The sequence below is a fragment of the Sitodiplosis mosellana genome, unplaced genomic scaffold, assembly GCF_009176505.1.
Source record: "Sitodiplosis mosellana isolate CC-2019 unplaced genomic scaffold, AAFC_SMos_1.0 Smas_scaffold_18, whole genome shotgun sequence".
Taxonomy (NCBI): Eukaryota; Metazoa; Arthropoda; class Insecta; order Diptera; family Cecidomyiidae; genus Sitodiplosis; species Sitodiplosis mosellana.
The window spans coordinates 1,446,432-1,463,779 of NW_022595260.1; the positions used below are offsets into that span (position 1 = coordinate 1,446,432).

Consider the following 17,348-nt stretch of genomic DNA (forward strand, 5'->3'; position numbering starts at 1 on the left):
TATAAGAGCACCCGATCGGATCACTTGTTCCTCGTGGGAATAGGTATCTTCGGCAAATTCGCTGGATTGAAAGTGCGAAACCTGAACGCGGAAACTAAATACGGAGAGCACTGCGAACAGCGAAGAAGAATTGATCAAAATTTATTGTTATTGCCAAAAACGAGCGACGACAATGCATTCGAGCGAACACACCGTTTGTCAATTTCGGCTGTGTGCCTTTTTTCCTTATTAGATATATTTATACGTTTTTATTATTGCCACCTATAAGCAACTTATTCGCTCATTTCTTTCTTCTTCTTTTTCCTTACTTTGCGCCACATCGAAATGGTGGTAGAGCGCGAGCTCATTTTCATTTATCCGACTTGTCGAAGAAAATGGGTGGAAAAATGTGTTTTCGGCTGTTTGCTAATGCAGGAAAGTATCTTTTCTCTGCTCTCGCGTGCATGTGGTATAATTTTATTAGATGGAATATTATAATTTTTTGTTCGACTCGGAAGATCGGATCGATGCGGTGGGTTTTATTTTGTGTTCGGTGTGCGGTGAATTATTCGACGGTAATAATGGCTCGATTTCATTTCGAAGAGGGACGTTTAACGGCTCACATGAATCCATGAATGTGTTTATACTTTCGAATACATCGACGGATAATTTCCAATTTGAATGGCATGCCACCGAGATACAAACAGAGTAAAAAAATACGATTTCGTTATGAAAATGTATCTGCATAAATCGCTTGCCATTCCAATGTTATTGTTGTTGTTTTCATTCTTTTTTTTCGGTCGCGCTGTAAAGTAATATGCATATATTATTAGATGCTTTTTTCGAGCTATCGTTCGTTATTTATTAGAATTAGGAGGTATAACTTACCCTTGGAGACAATTTTCTTAACGTTTGCATATTTTGCATTTTATTTTTTTTTATGCGGCCCTCGAATTAATCAATTTCCCCACATATAAGCCATAAACTATTCGAAGAAGTTCGGTGCGTTTCGTCTGAACATTCGAAATCTAATTCGCTCATTCCCTCGATTCAATGCGGACGCTCTGTGCGCCTCACACAACAGCAACCCGAAATGAGCGATATATTTTATGTTTTTAATCAATATTTTAAAGCCGTAGAAGTTCATGATACAAATAAATCGAGTGCTTGGGTTTTCTCTCATCCGAAGTGAAGCTGGAAAAATCGACGATATATGCAAATGTTGATAAGCATGATAAATAGACAATACATAAATATAGAAAGAAGTGTAACAAAGTTGATGCTAAAATAAATGAAAATCCACTTGCTGATAAAGTTGGCTGACGAATATATTCAAATTCAAATCCACACATGCCAGCTTATACTCAATCACAAACACGCTCCGACGAGCGCATCGAATAAATATCTGTAAAGTAGTTAATAATTTTCGGTACACATCGCGAAAAAGTTTTCTTGCTGTCGTCGTTGTTTTGCGTCTCTCGCATCGCAACGCATAACACGAACGTATATGTACAATTTTTTGTTCATCTCATCGGTGTGCGTAGACACAGAGTCGATACTGCCGTTGATACTCTTTGTTTTTTCTGGAAAAGTGTGAGCTTGGTTATGTGATATAAAATTTTTCAACCCCCTCATGTCTCACTCTCGCATTGGCTTCGACGAAAAAATCACTTGCATACGTGAATATTAGCATTCGGCGTGTAGCACACAGGTCCACTCCCCCTACACACTTGCACGGCACGCACATACGAAAGAGATCATATAAATCAAAATTGCCGATTCAAATTTCGTTCTCGGTATGTGTGTCAAAAATTTCATAAAATATTCCGTCGAATATAACGGCAGAGCGGGGTAGAGCGAACCAGGCTAATATGTGCCACATTTGATTGAAATGCGAACGTAATCGCATACGAATGTGCTGCGGGGTGTTTGATATATCAATCAAAAACACAACGGGAAAAATTTTATATATATTTTTAATAGTCGAACATATTAGGACGACGCACACACGATGGATGCCGATTCGATAAAGTGCGTGTATGTGAGTTCGATAAATAATACGCAATGCGCTAGTTACACGGGACACAAGTCAATCAGAGATAGAGAGAAACATGCACGCAATTGAAGCATTTTAAATGTGCACATATTTATTTTGCTGTTTCATACCATTTAACATATCCGTTGAATGGTTGGATCTTTGGGAGCGTAAAATACCCGAATTCATGTGCAGACACATGCATGCGCCGAATAAATGACTTGAGTCTCTACGTGGTGATTGTGACACAAATTGATTGCTCGAAGTCTAATGTTTGCCTGTGAGACAGTGGGAAAAGTAAATCGCTTGGATGCGAACGGGTTAATGGGTGCGATGTGCGAAGGGAGAGCATCAAGATGTTGGGATGAGTGGTGAACGTTGCCAAGAATAATAACATTTCAATGTATCTCAATCAGCCAATTTTCGGCGGAGCTGAAGCCGACAAAAAAATTTCTTTGCCAACATCATGCGTGTGCACATCGCCTTTGTGCATAATTACGTTAAAAACCAAGCCAAAACAACAAATTTATTCGTTAAAATATCTTTTATTACATTTTGGTAGCGAATCAAAAGAAACGATGGAAAAAAGCCATGTTCTTCTATTCAACATCGTTTTTTACCCGTTCACATCTTCGATCACAGAGTAAATACGGCAATTCTGAAAAAAAAATTCCAGCGAAAATTGTTTGACAATTCCACCCCTTTTTACTTACTAGATGTGAAACGAACGCGCGCGCGGCAGTCAGCAGTTCCTCTTCCTCTCGATTGAAGCAAGAGATCGAACATATATCCTTCTTCTTCTTCTTCTTCTTCTTCTTGTTTTTTATTTCCTTTTTTATAAATTACACTGTATACATCTCGTATTGTTGTGCTATTTGCATATATGCGCGCGTAGCGTCTCTTGTTTCGTATGCATAATGTGATGTATGATATATGTGTACACATTTTTATTGTTATATTATGCTGTGGCGTTTTGTGTTCTTCGCACCGAGCTAGCGCTCGCTTCCGCTAGAGCAAACGAGATAGAGTGCAAAGACGTATGATTCGCCATATTTGTAAATTTTAATACTCTTTATACGTATTAATACATTTTTCAAGCCATTTATAGAAAATATTGTGTGAGCGAACGCGTGAATCCTCCTCGCTCTCTCTCTCTTGTATCAGGCTATAGATGGAGGAATGATTTGTGGAAATTGGCATCCTTCAGTGTTCGAAATGCTTAGATACTTTGTGTATTATCAGAGATATAAATGTGATCCGTTTGCATGGAATATGCCGTCAAAGCAATCTGGTTGATTTGGCTAATAGCGTGATCGGGGAGGTTGATGGCGACGATAAGCGCGCATGGAATTGCAATGGGAATGGGAATGATGTTCGGCAACTCACTCCATCGCATTGCCTCCGTCGTCGTCGTTGTTGCCACATCACATTCGATAGGGTTGATAAAAGTATTGTGTGTACACACATGAATTGAATATATGGCAACGTTTTTAATGTCTTATGTATATTTGCATATTATTTATGGTCTTCAATATTTGAAACGTCTGTTATTTGCGATGTTGTTGTCGCTAGCTCGTGTGTATTTTTCTCTGTATTTCCTTTGTTCTGCGTTTCATTCATTTTGATTAGCAAATATCCGAAATTTCGTTCGTCGGTTCATATTTTAGCTTGTGTGCGCGCGTACACATTCATTCAATGTATTTATTATTAAAATTCGAATATTTATTTGATTTATTGTGCAAGAACCTATACAATATTGCCGATTCGACGAATTCTCAAATCGCATTTATAATGCAAATACTTGGCTCATATATTCATCAAAATTGGGCGGTTTTCATTTTTAATTTCGATTCCATTCTTGTTTACCATATTTGTTCATCGTGCTCGGTGTGTGGAGATTCAATGCGCTTTCATCGCAATAGCATACAAGAAAAATAATCAAAAATTTACGGCAATTTAAATTTGTAACGTGCCAAATAAACATGAGGCGTAATCATTGTCGAAGCGGCGAAAAAAAAACTCCATACATATTTAATTAGGCTTAATTATTACGGTATACGCATACTTGCACATCGATCCATATTATTCACAAACAAATTCTGACTGCTATTGATTCCGATTCCGTTTCGGCTACATTGAGTTGAATACAAATAATAACTTTGCATAAAATGAATAAGGTAAAGGCTCTCTGACCGTTACTTTAGTAACAGCAACACCAAATCAAATTAATACCCTTATCGAAATTTAAAAGAGAATCCGGACCTAGAAAAAAAACACATACACACACTGACCAAAACATGCAGCCAGTCATTTTTTTCGGAGATCCCAAGCATGCCGGCAAATGTTCACCCCTTTTGCATTTCATACTTGAAGCGTAGCATTTTTCGTCTCAGTAACAAAGAATGAAACCGTGTCTTTCCTAATTTGCCAATGAAAACGGACAAACGCACAAAAGCGAGAATCAAAATCGAAACACTCACAACGGTTCGTTTTGCTTAATTTTTTGCCCTCAACAACAGTCGCAACGTACACACACTCACACTCACTCGTTCGCTCTCTCGCTCTTTGAATGAATTAATAAATATTTCACAAGCGTATTTATTTTCTTGCTTTCTCATGCCACGCAAAGGCCATCCGACCATCTCCAATCATCGACACATGAATATGAATTTCTGAATAGATGCTCGCATCCGACTTTATGCATCCCTGATCCGTTCCCGAGCATGTGCGCACAACGATTTGATGGGTAGGCCGAAAAAAGAAAAGAACGAAAAAACGAATGAACGAACGAACATTGCCCAGTGAAAAGAACAAGAGATTTCACTGTGCTGACCATTACCGCACGAAGTATCGTAAAAGCATTGCTTTTTTGTATTAAATGGACGGAAACACCATCGCAACCATTGCCATTACGTAAATTTCGTTTGTAGATTAAATATATTCATAAAGCATGATTTTAGTGTATATTCGAAATTATAGCCGAATCCTAAAATTGACCGATACTCACACCCCTTCGGTCGCAATCGCAATGCCAAATCCAAATTTCGGATGCGAATGTGATGTGATGTGTGTGTATGTGTGTGTTCTAGAGAAAGAGACAGAGCACATTCTGTTCGCCCACCTTATTTATTTCACCCATCAAATAAAAGTAAATTGAATACACCATTAAAGTATCATTTGGCGGGAGAGATGGTGAAAGGCACTGCCGCCACGGATGGTTGCTAATGCAACGAACACATTAAAATGTAACGGCAGTGTTAAAGGCTCGATGAAAAAGAAGTGACGCTGAACCAAAGATGACGAATGCGTCGACATGCGAACGTCACGAGAGATTGGGATGAGAATCAGCCGAAACACTGAAACAGAGCGAAAAAAAAATAAATCCATAAATGTGTGAGTAACGGTCTACTTATTATTTAATAGATGGAATGGCAAAGGGAAAAAATACGAACAAAAAGTAGCCCTTATGATGACCAAAATCAGCAAAAAAAGGACACCTTCGGTTCTCTCTCTCTCTCTCTCTCTCTCTCTCGTCTCCGATCCATCGTATCGTGTACAGTCGTAATTAAGCGCACCGTATCACATCCAATATTCAATACGCTTTTATATTTTATACATGCACAACACCACATTAAAACAGTGCACAAGTGTACGGCTTACGTGTGATACTAAATTATTTTCTTTCAGTGATGTGTGACTCACTCTCTCTCACACACACACACATTTTTCTCGCCCGAATTTTTTCGCCTTTGTTCCTTTTGTTCCGGGGGGGGGAGAAAAAATCAAACACACGGGAAAAATAAAATTAAAACAAGAACATAAGACGGCACAGTGCTGTGGCAACCGAACACACATTCTCAATGGCTTTATTAGCGCCTCTGCATCCTTTGCAGCCTAATTAGCGATTTTAAACCCTTATATATAATGTAACGTACAGTTCGAAAATAATAATTACATAAACAATTCTACGTGTGTGTTGGTAGTGGTGTGGAACACATGCACATAAACCGAACCGAGTCAAACGACCGAATACAAATGAATATTCGTTCTGAAATGCATGATTTAAATTACCCTTAAAACGAAGTCGTCAGATAAACCATCGCCCAAAAAAGCAGCCAACATTTTTGTGTCACCACAGAAAAACGTCTGTACTTTCACTTTGTCTGCACTCTGATAATCGCCAGCATCATAATTATTCGTCGAAGTTACTAAATAACCGAAGAAAGACACACAATGAACGCGACAGCATTTTCTATCCGATTTGCATTGTCCGTGCCGCTCTACTGTATGGAAATACAAACCGATTCAACATTTGGCAATACATTGCATTCCATTTGAAATTATAACGAAGCAAGCGAGTTCTTTAAACTCATCCTCCTTCGAATAGCATCGACTATTGACAAACCTTTCCAGTACACTTGAGAGCACGTGCATCACAAGCGACGCAAAGATGAAGAGTTAAACTTTTTCGATGGCAATGAGTGGAAATCATAGGGGCGAACTATAGAGAGTCGAACCGAATTGTACACGATGACTGCGATGACGACGAGAACAACAACATTCGAATTTATTTAATTTCACTTGTAGTCGAATTAATTTCACAAACTGAAACACAAATCTCAATTAAAATTCGGTTCGAGCTCTTTTGTCTGGGCTGTGTGTGTACGCTCTTCTGAAATCGAGTGGCTCTGAATGAATTCCCGGTTGTCGCTCTTCTTTTTCTTTCTCATTACTTTCGATTTCGAAGCATGAATGTATAATTTCTTTTCGATTTTTGAGATTTCAATTGAACAACAAACACACACAACAAAAACATCCATCACTCGAAAGTGAACGAGTAAATACAACGGTATATCGAACAATAAATGGCATGAAATGAAAAACAAAATATTTGTCATTGCAATAGCGAAATGAATATGAAATGAATTGCATCGATTCGTAGGAAACTCCCATCAAACGATGATTCAATCCGTTTGAAGTGGCAAGAGTATTCTTCACGATTCAACGACCCATTTTGTTTGGTATCTCTCAGCCTCTATTTGGTCGGGATACAACATCAATCAATCACTTGTAATTCGCATTGCATGCATGTCAAAGAGCAAAACGAAAATTGACTTTTATTAGTTATTCGAGTTTTTCCTTATTGTTTTTTTTTCTTGTTGTTCGGTTTGGTTCGGCGATGTTTTCGCGAAGTCACCTTGTCGCCATTTGTAGTAAATCCACCGTAGGGGGAGACTGAGGAACCGGCAACGATATTACTTTTGTCGAACATCATTTTTATTAATTTCAATTTCACTTGAGACAGCGTCAGCTTTGATGTGTCAATTTCCATATTTTACTCTTGCTCGAATTGCTTGACAAATTAAAATCGATCTAAATCATCAATTCATTCATTCCTCTCCTGACGCATCTACCGTCAATCGCGTCATACAAAGTTGCCATAGCAGCTGAGTCGTTCAGGGTTTATTATCACGCAAAAGTGCGTATTCATAGAGGAATTAAAACTTTTATTTGAATACCAACAAATATCGATTGTGAGCTGTGTGTTATCAAGAAGCGAAAAATGCCGCCCGTCTTCGAGTTTCATCATCAATTCACTCGATTCTTTGGAAATTCTTGTAAAGTAATTAAACTTTAAGATTTAATTTCATGTTAAATTGTATTACCATTTTCCGAATCGATTTAGGAGCAATAAAATAAAACTGCTTCTTCCCAAGCAACTACGAACAACATTTTCGGAATAAACATTTGCCATTGCCTGATGGCAACGACACACAGACATATAGCAATCTCTTTCCGACTCAAATGAATGAAAAGCGACAACCGAAGTGAACGTAACGGGAAAAAATATGTAATATCAGTGAAAAGCATTAAAATATCGAAGACAATCGCAAAATTTTATAGTCTTATCGTTAAGTTCAATTTATTTTGATGTTATTTTCGAAATGAAGTTGAATAAATGAAAACATCTTTCCGTAACAGTAATGAAATAGAGTCAACATTCCGTCGAAGCGAAACGAACGGCATTAAAATGTATCTGGAGCGATGGAATCATCGAAACATTGGCAAATGACAATTAACAATATTCGAATGTGCGTGTGTGCGTACGTCAATGCGAACGAATCACGCAACCTGAACCATTGTGACGAGATATTGATTTGAATAGTATGTGCTGCCAATGTTCGTTCAGTGAATGAGCGATACTCGCACAAGTGTAATCAATTTGATTGTACGCATTTAGTCTATTTGGATGTGATATTTCCATTTCAGATGATGGCATTAATACATCAGACAGTCGTGATATGTATAATATATGTACATATTTACGGTATTTGTGAAGAGGAGGAAATTCTTCAACCAAAATGTAAAATATATAAATGACAAAAAAGGATTATATTCCAAATGTCATATATCTCTTGGTATTGCACGATTCGACTCGTCTCCATCGAAATCAAAAAAGCCGAAACGAAATAACGAAATAAAAACGGAAAATATGATACAAATACAGATTCAGAACCAAGAGTGAGGAGACACCCGCATGAATAGACCAAGAGAGATATGGTGATGCTGAATCGAAGAGCATTTTATGTGCAACGATATATAAAATGTAACGACTGAATCACAGATTCTTAAGTTGAATGTGAAAAACCAAATCTATAACTTAAAAGACTTAATGAAGCAAAATAAAATGAAAGTGCTCCTTTGTCTTGTTTCCTTGTTTTAGCTTGTGTTTTTTGTGCACTCGTTACAAGGGTTTTATGTAAGAAATATATGTAGTCGAATCGATAGAATCGGCTGAGCAACTTCTCTTCATTTGAGCGCTATCTTCCTCTCTTTCCCTCCCCCTCCAATAATATGTTGTGTCACAAGAAAATACGACGATTGTATAATAGGAATCTCTCGTTTCGTGCCGTTTTACTGCAGCAACCATCAGCCACCAACCCTTTTATATCGGAGTCATTGAAAATAATGTCCCATCGACAACGTATTCCGTTTGCTTCGATTTTCTCTTCTGTTAATTAACTAAGAGCTTTCTTCGCATATTATACCATCTTCATACAATATAAGGGCGAACACCAGCACACAAACATTGGAAGCCACCCTTTTCCATCATTGTGGGTGTATGTGTGTGTGTGTGTGTGTTTCATCAATTCATTGTAATTATTCTTTATTTCCGACAAAATTGGTAAAACATCGTGGTATCGGCGAATGCTTGTCGAATGCTTGTATGCGTGTGCCTTCGTGTATTAATACCATGAGCGATGCGTGTGTCTGTGCGTGTTTATCGTCCTTGCGAATAGATTCGTCAATCTATAGATTTCTTAATTCGATACACAAAGACAACACACCGAGTCACCGTTTAACGATTCTCATCGTGTGCGGGAATGGGATAGCGCCCATTCATTTGCAAATATTGATGCTGATGAGCGCCAATCCCCACAAATGCAAATAAATACTTTGCCGTACCAGTCACACATATACGAAATGAGTCGTGTCTTCTGCCTCGCTGCCGCTTTGTTCTTCATTATCTCGTTCGTTCGCCCGGTCTCTCTCTTTTTCTCCATCCACGAACATACAGATAGATAGATGCCCACCTCTACATTCGCTTGCTATCTTACCCGTACATTGGGCTTGTATTGAAATGTTTTAGGAGCCTATTTAAAATTATAAGCATTTTCGGATTTTAATACGGTATTACATAAAAATCGGAACGGAGCGTTCGGTTTTCGCAGGAGCACATTTCGATGGGTGTCAGTGGAATGTATTAGAAATTAGCGATGTAAAGCAATGGGCTGTCATTGTATATACTCGGCTCATAATCATTTGATCTGTCTTCCGATTTTTCGTTTACATTCTGCTATCTGATTTCTCGTGTTCAATCATTTTTCTTGCGTTTCGTTCTTGTCGTTCTCTTTTTTACCAATCCATGTTCCATGTTCGCCTTCTTAAATGCGACATATCTGGAAGACATTATCACAAATACGAAGCGCGCTTCTGTGTTATGTATGTTGCGCATCTCTCCATTTTTCCATTCGTTGGTAATTTATTTTTCAGCCGAATGGTATTAATAACACGACACGAGAATGATAGGCATAACATTTTCAACTCTTTATTTAGTCTCATCGATTTTCGACTTATGAACGACTCATTTGAAGGTTTTTTCTCTCTCCCTTTACGCATTTGCATGGCGAAATCGTAGTCGCCTATGTGTGTGTGATGTCGTGCCGAGCAGTAAAACCGATGCGCAATCTTGCGTTGCTAATTTTAATATTAGCTCATTATATTTGTTCGAATTTAATGGCAAAATCAGATGTCGACGGCCCAAAATCTCGCAGATGGATTACAATTCAACCAAAGTTAATGGAAAAAAATAGATCATTTATACTTTTTGGAATTCGTTCAAAGTTTTATCTTCATGTGGATTTTATGCGGCCCATGTGTGTGCGGCACACACATGGCAACCCAACATACGTACTTTTCATTTTTATGTACAGTAAAGTGAAGGATGTTAATGACGGAATGTAAGCATTTTGTCTATTTGATGGAGAATCGATTACAAAAATGTTTTCTGACTGCGAGCTGAATAATTAGCATGCGTTTGTGCCCGCAGCACTTGCTAACACATCGGTTTTCATTTATTTGGGAAAACATCAATAACAATCTTGGGGTACATGAGCTTTGGCAATCGAAGAAGAATGGTGTGTGATTCGGCTGCAAAAATCCAGGGCAATCGCACCAAACGAAGCGCAGACAAGGTATCGGGGAAAAAAACCGAATGAGAAAGAGAATAGATCCAATTTAACGGATTAATGAATATGCAATCATTTTACAATAATACATGTACAGAACCCAGCCACTTATGAGTGTGGATACGGATCAAAACCGTAGATTTTCGGCATTTCAAAATGTATATTGAATCCATGATGAGCTTTAAAACCATATTATTCTCAATGTTTTTGCATTGGGTTTACGGTATGATAGGAGAAATAAGATAAAAGCAGCCGAAAAGGAGAGCGAACAAAAAATTCACCAAAAATTACGAGCTCATCGCGAGCGCACACACACTGCTGTCCGCTTTCCGAACGCGCTGTGTCTGATCCAAGAACAATGGAGCACTTTATATGCATATAATTGATTTGAATATAAATTTCGTTAAAATTTTATTCAAATTTAAATTAAAACCTTTTTCGAATGTTGAATTTCCCACGAAGATAAATAGATACGTTGCCAAATAAAAATCCACTGATTTACTCTTTCCGCTAGATTTTTCCCCGTTCGCCACTTATTCCCGTTGCTTGGACGAGTTTTTTTCTTGCCTTCTCCGAGGGTATTTGCGCGTTGATCGCTTTTCGACCACTTGAATTTCGATCGTGGGGTCGTCTCACGTAGCTTCACTTTTATTAAAATTAAAGCATCACTCGTGTGAGACACGTCACAAGCATTTCGACCGACAAGAGATGCTGAAATGTAATTGTATTTAACAGAAAAAAAATCCATCCGGTGTTAAGGCGACTGAAAAAGGTTGTTTTTTTCTCTGCTAACACAACAAAAAAGAAAGAGAGACTGTGAGACTCGAAAGAAGTGAAATCGGAGGATTACAAATTTGCATGTCGAAAAATGCGCCAAAGTGACAAGCCTCCAACTGATCTATTCGTCGAATTTCAATTTAATTCATCCTCGTCTCACTCATCCTGCACAAATATCATCAGTCGAAGAGAAAGTTTTATGCTTTTCTGCCAATTCATTCGAGCGTTGTCTAATCTCAAATCACGATTAAATCAAAACAATTCTATTTTTCACGCGCTGCGCACCATTTACACCACCATTTGCCAATGCAAACTAACAATAACAATAAATAGAAACCAGCAAATTGAACACACAGCGAGGCAAACAGAATAAATTTCAATTTATTTTCGTCGAATCAAAAGTTCTTGCTTTCAGAAAATCTGGTTGATGGCAAAAAAAAACCTCGTCGCAAACCAAAAACTGGTTATTAAAATGGTTCCGCGTTCACCTAACATCGAAACCATAAAAGCAGCGGGGCAAATCAGACTCCGTGAATCTTAGCAAATGAGACAGAGCGAAAAAATAGACGACTTTTCGAAAAGTAAAACGATAACAAATAAAAGAACGACACAAATGCTATTTGGTGCTCATTTGTTTTGTTTCGATTTTATCCACAAAAACTGATAAACTCCAAACAACAGCAGTAATAATGGAAATTTCGTTGGGTTTCATCCCTCGCCACTTTTTCTCCTACAACAATATGATGCGCTAGCGAACACGTTTCATTCAAATTGGTCTTAAAGTGTGCTCCCGTCGCTAGTGCCTCTTGAGCGTCAATCGACAAGCCGATTCAATGTGTAATTCGATGTCTTCGTTTTGAAAATTTATTGTTTGACTTTTTATTAGAAAATGTTCGTACAGATTGATTGCTTGCCAGCCAGATAACATTTCCGACCGAATAATGAAAACGTCGCCACGCTCTTACTCCTCACTGCGTAGAATGGTGTGTATTTCAAGAGCATGGTTGTCGAAATGGCATAGCGGAAAAAAGAGGCTGGAAAAATTACCAAGTCGAAAGAAAAAAGAAAAAAAAACACGCGACTAGCGACAAATCGATTTGTTAATTTTATTGTTATTTTGTCATTTCGTACGATTTCGTTTGGTAAATGACAATCAAGATTGTGATATGCCAAGCGAGGGAGCGAAGTGGAAAATGTAAACGATGATGCCAAGAAATTTGCAGCAAAATCGATGGCATTCGAATCTTATTGATGATTTTGAATTTTCTCAACTAATTTTAGCCCTTGAAATTGGAGAAATAAAACGATTTTTTTAAAAGTTGATCAAATCGAAAACTTTCCTCACGATAGCAATAAATAGATTAGTGCGAGTGAATCGATTCTTCAAAACTTGTCGTGTCACGTTGAAAATGTTATTTGCGTGTTTGCTGCCGTCCTTTGAGCTATTTTCGGTGAACAGAAAGTCATTCGACGAATATCTAAATCAAAAAGTCGATTTTCTGGTAGTAAGTCATAGTTCACGGTCGGCATTCGTGTTTCCATGCACATTTTCCGTCACTTGAACAAAATACAAAAATAAACAATCAAAATTCGCCATCGTATTACATCAGTCTTGAAATTTAATTCGCATAATTAAATTTGACATTTTAATGTTGTCGCGTTTTGCATGGCATTCGATGCATTCTGATATACTTTATGCTTCAATATGAAAATTAATAAAATAGCTGTTTGATGCAGTTTGATTTGCTTGTGTCATTCATTGCTTTGTGCCGCATGTGCTACAAGGGAAGCGACTGTAATGTTCAATTAGTCTATAAATATCAAATGAGGCTCACACGTTGGCTGCTCACACGAGAGCCGACTTACTCGATATTAATTAGAAAAAACAATTAATTGAAAAATGTACTGAAAGAAAACAGCTAATCTAATTATTATCCTGTGCATGCACTGCACAGTTGGCCATTTCGAACGATGAACGAAAGTGTTTGACCTTTCTTTGTTGCATTCCCCGATCGTATAACGGCGAATCAGAGCCAAAATCAATGCAGAATCACATGCACTCAACATACCCCAAACAAAATGTCATTTCAATTTAACGCCAAATTCAATGGTTTGTGCGAGACGTTTTTGTACCAAAATTACTACATTTTTCGGCCCTTTTTTATGTGACCAAACTGTACAGTTGTTACCATGTCCAACTACATATTTTCGAACTAATTGAACATTTCGAAACATTGCTGCTGTATTTTTGCATATCGTTTGATTCGAGAACAATTTGCAACATCCAATCATGCACCGTTGAGCATTTTATTTTCAATCGAAACCCAGCCCATGTGCTGAAACCGTGACAATTCTCATCATAACAGGTTCACAATTTGAGGAAACCGTAGCAGGTATTTAAAGTGAAATCGGTTCGTTTGAATTCGATAAATAAAACGGAACTTGGACCAAATGTTTTAGCGGACGTTGAAATAAAAAAAAACATGTTGGTAATTAGTTCGATTTCGGCACTTTTGTCATTCAAAGCGGCCGCAATCAAAAAGACCGAGCGCGAGCAATTAGCAAAAGCTGGCCAAAGAGAGTGCCGATCGATTGGCACATGTGTTGTGTCTTCGAGAAGCGATTATCAACACAAGAGAGAACCTAAAAAAAAACCTCCGCAATAAATGAATGAAATAAAGTGAATTGAAGCGAAATGCGCAGCAAACGAAATATAAGACCGAATCGTTTCCTTTCAAAAATTGAACAATCAATGCCATTCATTGATTTCGAAAAATCCTTTGTGCTGTTTGTGAATGCCGCACATCCGCGCGTGAACGAGAAAAAAAGCGGCTAATAATAACCGTCGATGATGACAAGCAATGAATGTTGAAAATAAGATGACTGCAAGACACAAAGCAAAATACTTCGACCCTTTTCTTGTTTGTCGATTTGTTTCTTCACATTTTGAGCCCATTTTTTTTGTCATGCTGTTCGTCGGAACATAAACCAAACTTCGATATTTTGGTGTGTATTAACACATACATGACATCAAGAGGAGTTAGAGGTTGACAGAGGAAGGGAGAGTAAGAGATGAAAAAACTGCCTAATTTTGAATAGGCTGACATTAAGACGGAACAAAACGCGTAAAAAAACACAAATCATACAATAACAAAAACCATAAATTGCGTTAAATTTCGGAATATTATCTACGTTTCTTGCACTGCATACGAATTCACAGCGATGATCGGTTGATTTGTTGCAGGGCTCTGGGAAGCGTGAGCGAGTGTGAGTGCGACTGTGGCTGTGTCGGTCGCGATAATGTGGATCATCATTGACAATTGTAAAATATACACACATGTATCAAAGGCAGCAATGTGCATCAACGTCGCGGTCGCACTCGCGATGTATTGGCTCGGTTGACGGCTGAATTCAGCGAGAACGGGGGGGACTGAGACCGCATCAAAAAAGTGTTTTCACAGACTCAACTTGAATCGAGTGCTTATGCTGTTCTTGATCCCGTGACTTTGTCATTTGAGCGTTGATTTTCGATACCATTCCTACGCTTCATCATATTTCTTCACTCGTACAAATGTGAATACACGTTCCCATTCTCTATCTTTCTGTTGTTTCTGTCTCTTTCACATTTGAACAGCAAAAGACAAGAACGGGCCGGGCCGTACACGGAACGAACGAAAAAAGATAAACATATTTTATATCTTGTGTGATTTGTGTCGTTTTGAAAGCATCCGAACTGTGCACATTTCGTATTATAATGTTTATTGTTGGCGTTGATATTGTATTCTTTTCCATGGCTCGTTATGGTGTGCATGACTGTCCTCAAACGCGAATAAGACCTCTTGCGATTGAAGAGCGCGTCACATCAACCACGAACGAGAGCGGAAGAGTGTGCGACGGAAAAAGAGCCACACTGTTCTCTTTGCTCTTAAATTACACAATCATAAATCACGAGAGATGAATATTATTCAAATGAGCAGCGACGAAATATTGATGTATGTAATGTCGTACATTAGATCCGAATGCGTTTTTTTCTATGTTTTTTCTTCTCATCCATCGTTTGTTTGTCTGCGATAGAGTTTGAAGTCGTTTCGAATGTGTGGCACGGCACAGTCAATGGAAATGAACATGGAAAAAAGTACGGAAAAAAATGAGATGAATGTGCTGCGAATGCATATCTCGACCGCTTCGCTATATTTCCATTTTCACTTGAATAGACATGTCATCTATTAAAGCCGCAAGATATTATTAATATCGGCTTTTGTTCCAGCAATCGTTAGCTCGGTATCAGTTTGTGAAAGATTCCCTTCGATTCGATACGGTGACAACAGCTTTAAACAAGTCACGGCGCTGTTTTGTTCGATTGCTCTTCGAACGCGTCGGCTAGTGGGTTGGATGAAAATGTCATCATCGTTTCTCTCTCTTTCTCTCTCTTTTGTTGTTGTCGTTGTTTGGTATTGTTTTCGCTTTCAGCTTCTTCCACCCCGATCGTCTCCATCTCCAATCAAAAGGTTTGAACAAACAACACAAACAAAACCGCATACGTAATCTTATCGTTTGTTTAATGAATGTATCGTCATCTTGAGCTCGGTTTTACACGTCGCTTCAACTATTAATAAAAATTTCATTAAACTCAACACACACAGACGAATCCATTCAATCATCTTGTTTAGCAAAGGATATCCTCCTCTCATTACCGCTATGCACAAACTCTATTTTTATTCATTTGCACTCGCAATCGTTGCTTTCACGTAGACGAACGCCCAGCGCACCGTTACCGATATCAATTAATTTTCATTTAAAAGGAATAAATATCAATTTTGTTGTTCGACTCGAATCACATGTCGCCATTTTGAAATTAATTTTCAGTGCTTAAATGAATACACACTCTTACACACTCGGTGTGACGACCACATCCAACACGAAGAAATAAATAAATGATAGAACATAATTTGGTGATTTATCAACGAGCAACCATCGAAAAATAGATGAAAATAACACATTAAATTGGTAAAACTCTTTCCGAATGGAAAAAAGACGATTTTTGAAATATTTTTTGTCATATTATACTTGTCTATTTATTGTTTCTTGATGTCTCTGTACTAAATAAATAAAACGATTAGATTAGGTCGTCTTATGCACCGTCTATGTGAAGATGCCTCGATGCGTCGAAGTTTCGTTTGTATTTCTCAGAAAATGAAGAAGATGAAGAAGTCTTAAAAAAACGAAAACGACATACAAAAATAACTCATGTAACGTGTAATAAATTACAAATTAAAAGAGCAAACACCACACAATGACGGTGATACAAAAAAAAAACAAGCGCTCTCTCTCGGAAGAAAATAAATTGTGAAGCATTTTTTTGATTTGTCTTCGTCCGTTCAAATGAAGATTTATACGTTCGTTGTCTCCTGTGACAAAAGTAACAACACATCAACAAAATGTTCGTCATGCATACATATATACAAACACACGCGTTGTGCGAGTGGTGCATCGAATTAAAAATCGCTAGAATATGATAAGTGAACGGAATTCGAACAACAGTCGAACTGCATCAGCTACCAGAAATGGAACATTTGTTAATAATTAATAACGAATTTCTGTACATGCATCAACATTTTCGTTTAATTTTTTCTTCTCTCTCGTTTTACGTAAATGTGTATGTGTTTTTTTTCTCGTCCCAGATTGTTTGTTATTTTGCTTTAGAGTCGGTTCTCAATGAAATTCTTTTACAAGCATCCGAATAACGGAACCGTGAAAAAAATCTCCCATCTTCAGACACTTCGTTTCCTAAATACGGTTTGACATAC

General features: G+C 37.8%; 1 protein-coding gene across 2 annotated transcripts in view; it reads left to right on the forward strand.

The window, feature by feature from the left end:
- The window catches only part of LOC129568445 (homeobox protein cut), a 176,354-nt gene that overhangs the window by 73,345 nt on the left and 85,661 nt on the right, over nucleotides 1–17,348 (forward strand). The window lies entirely within an intron of this gene.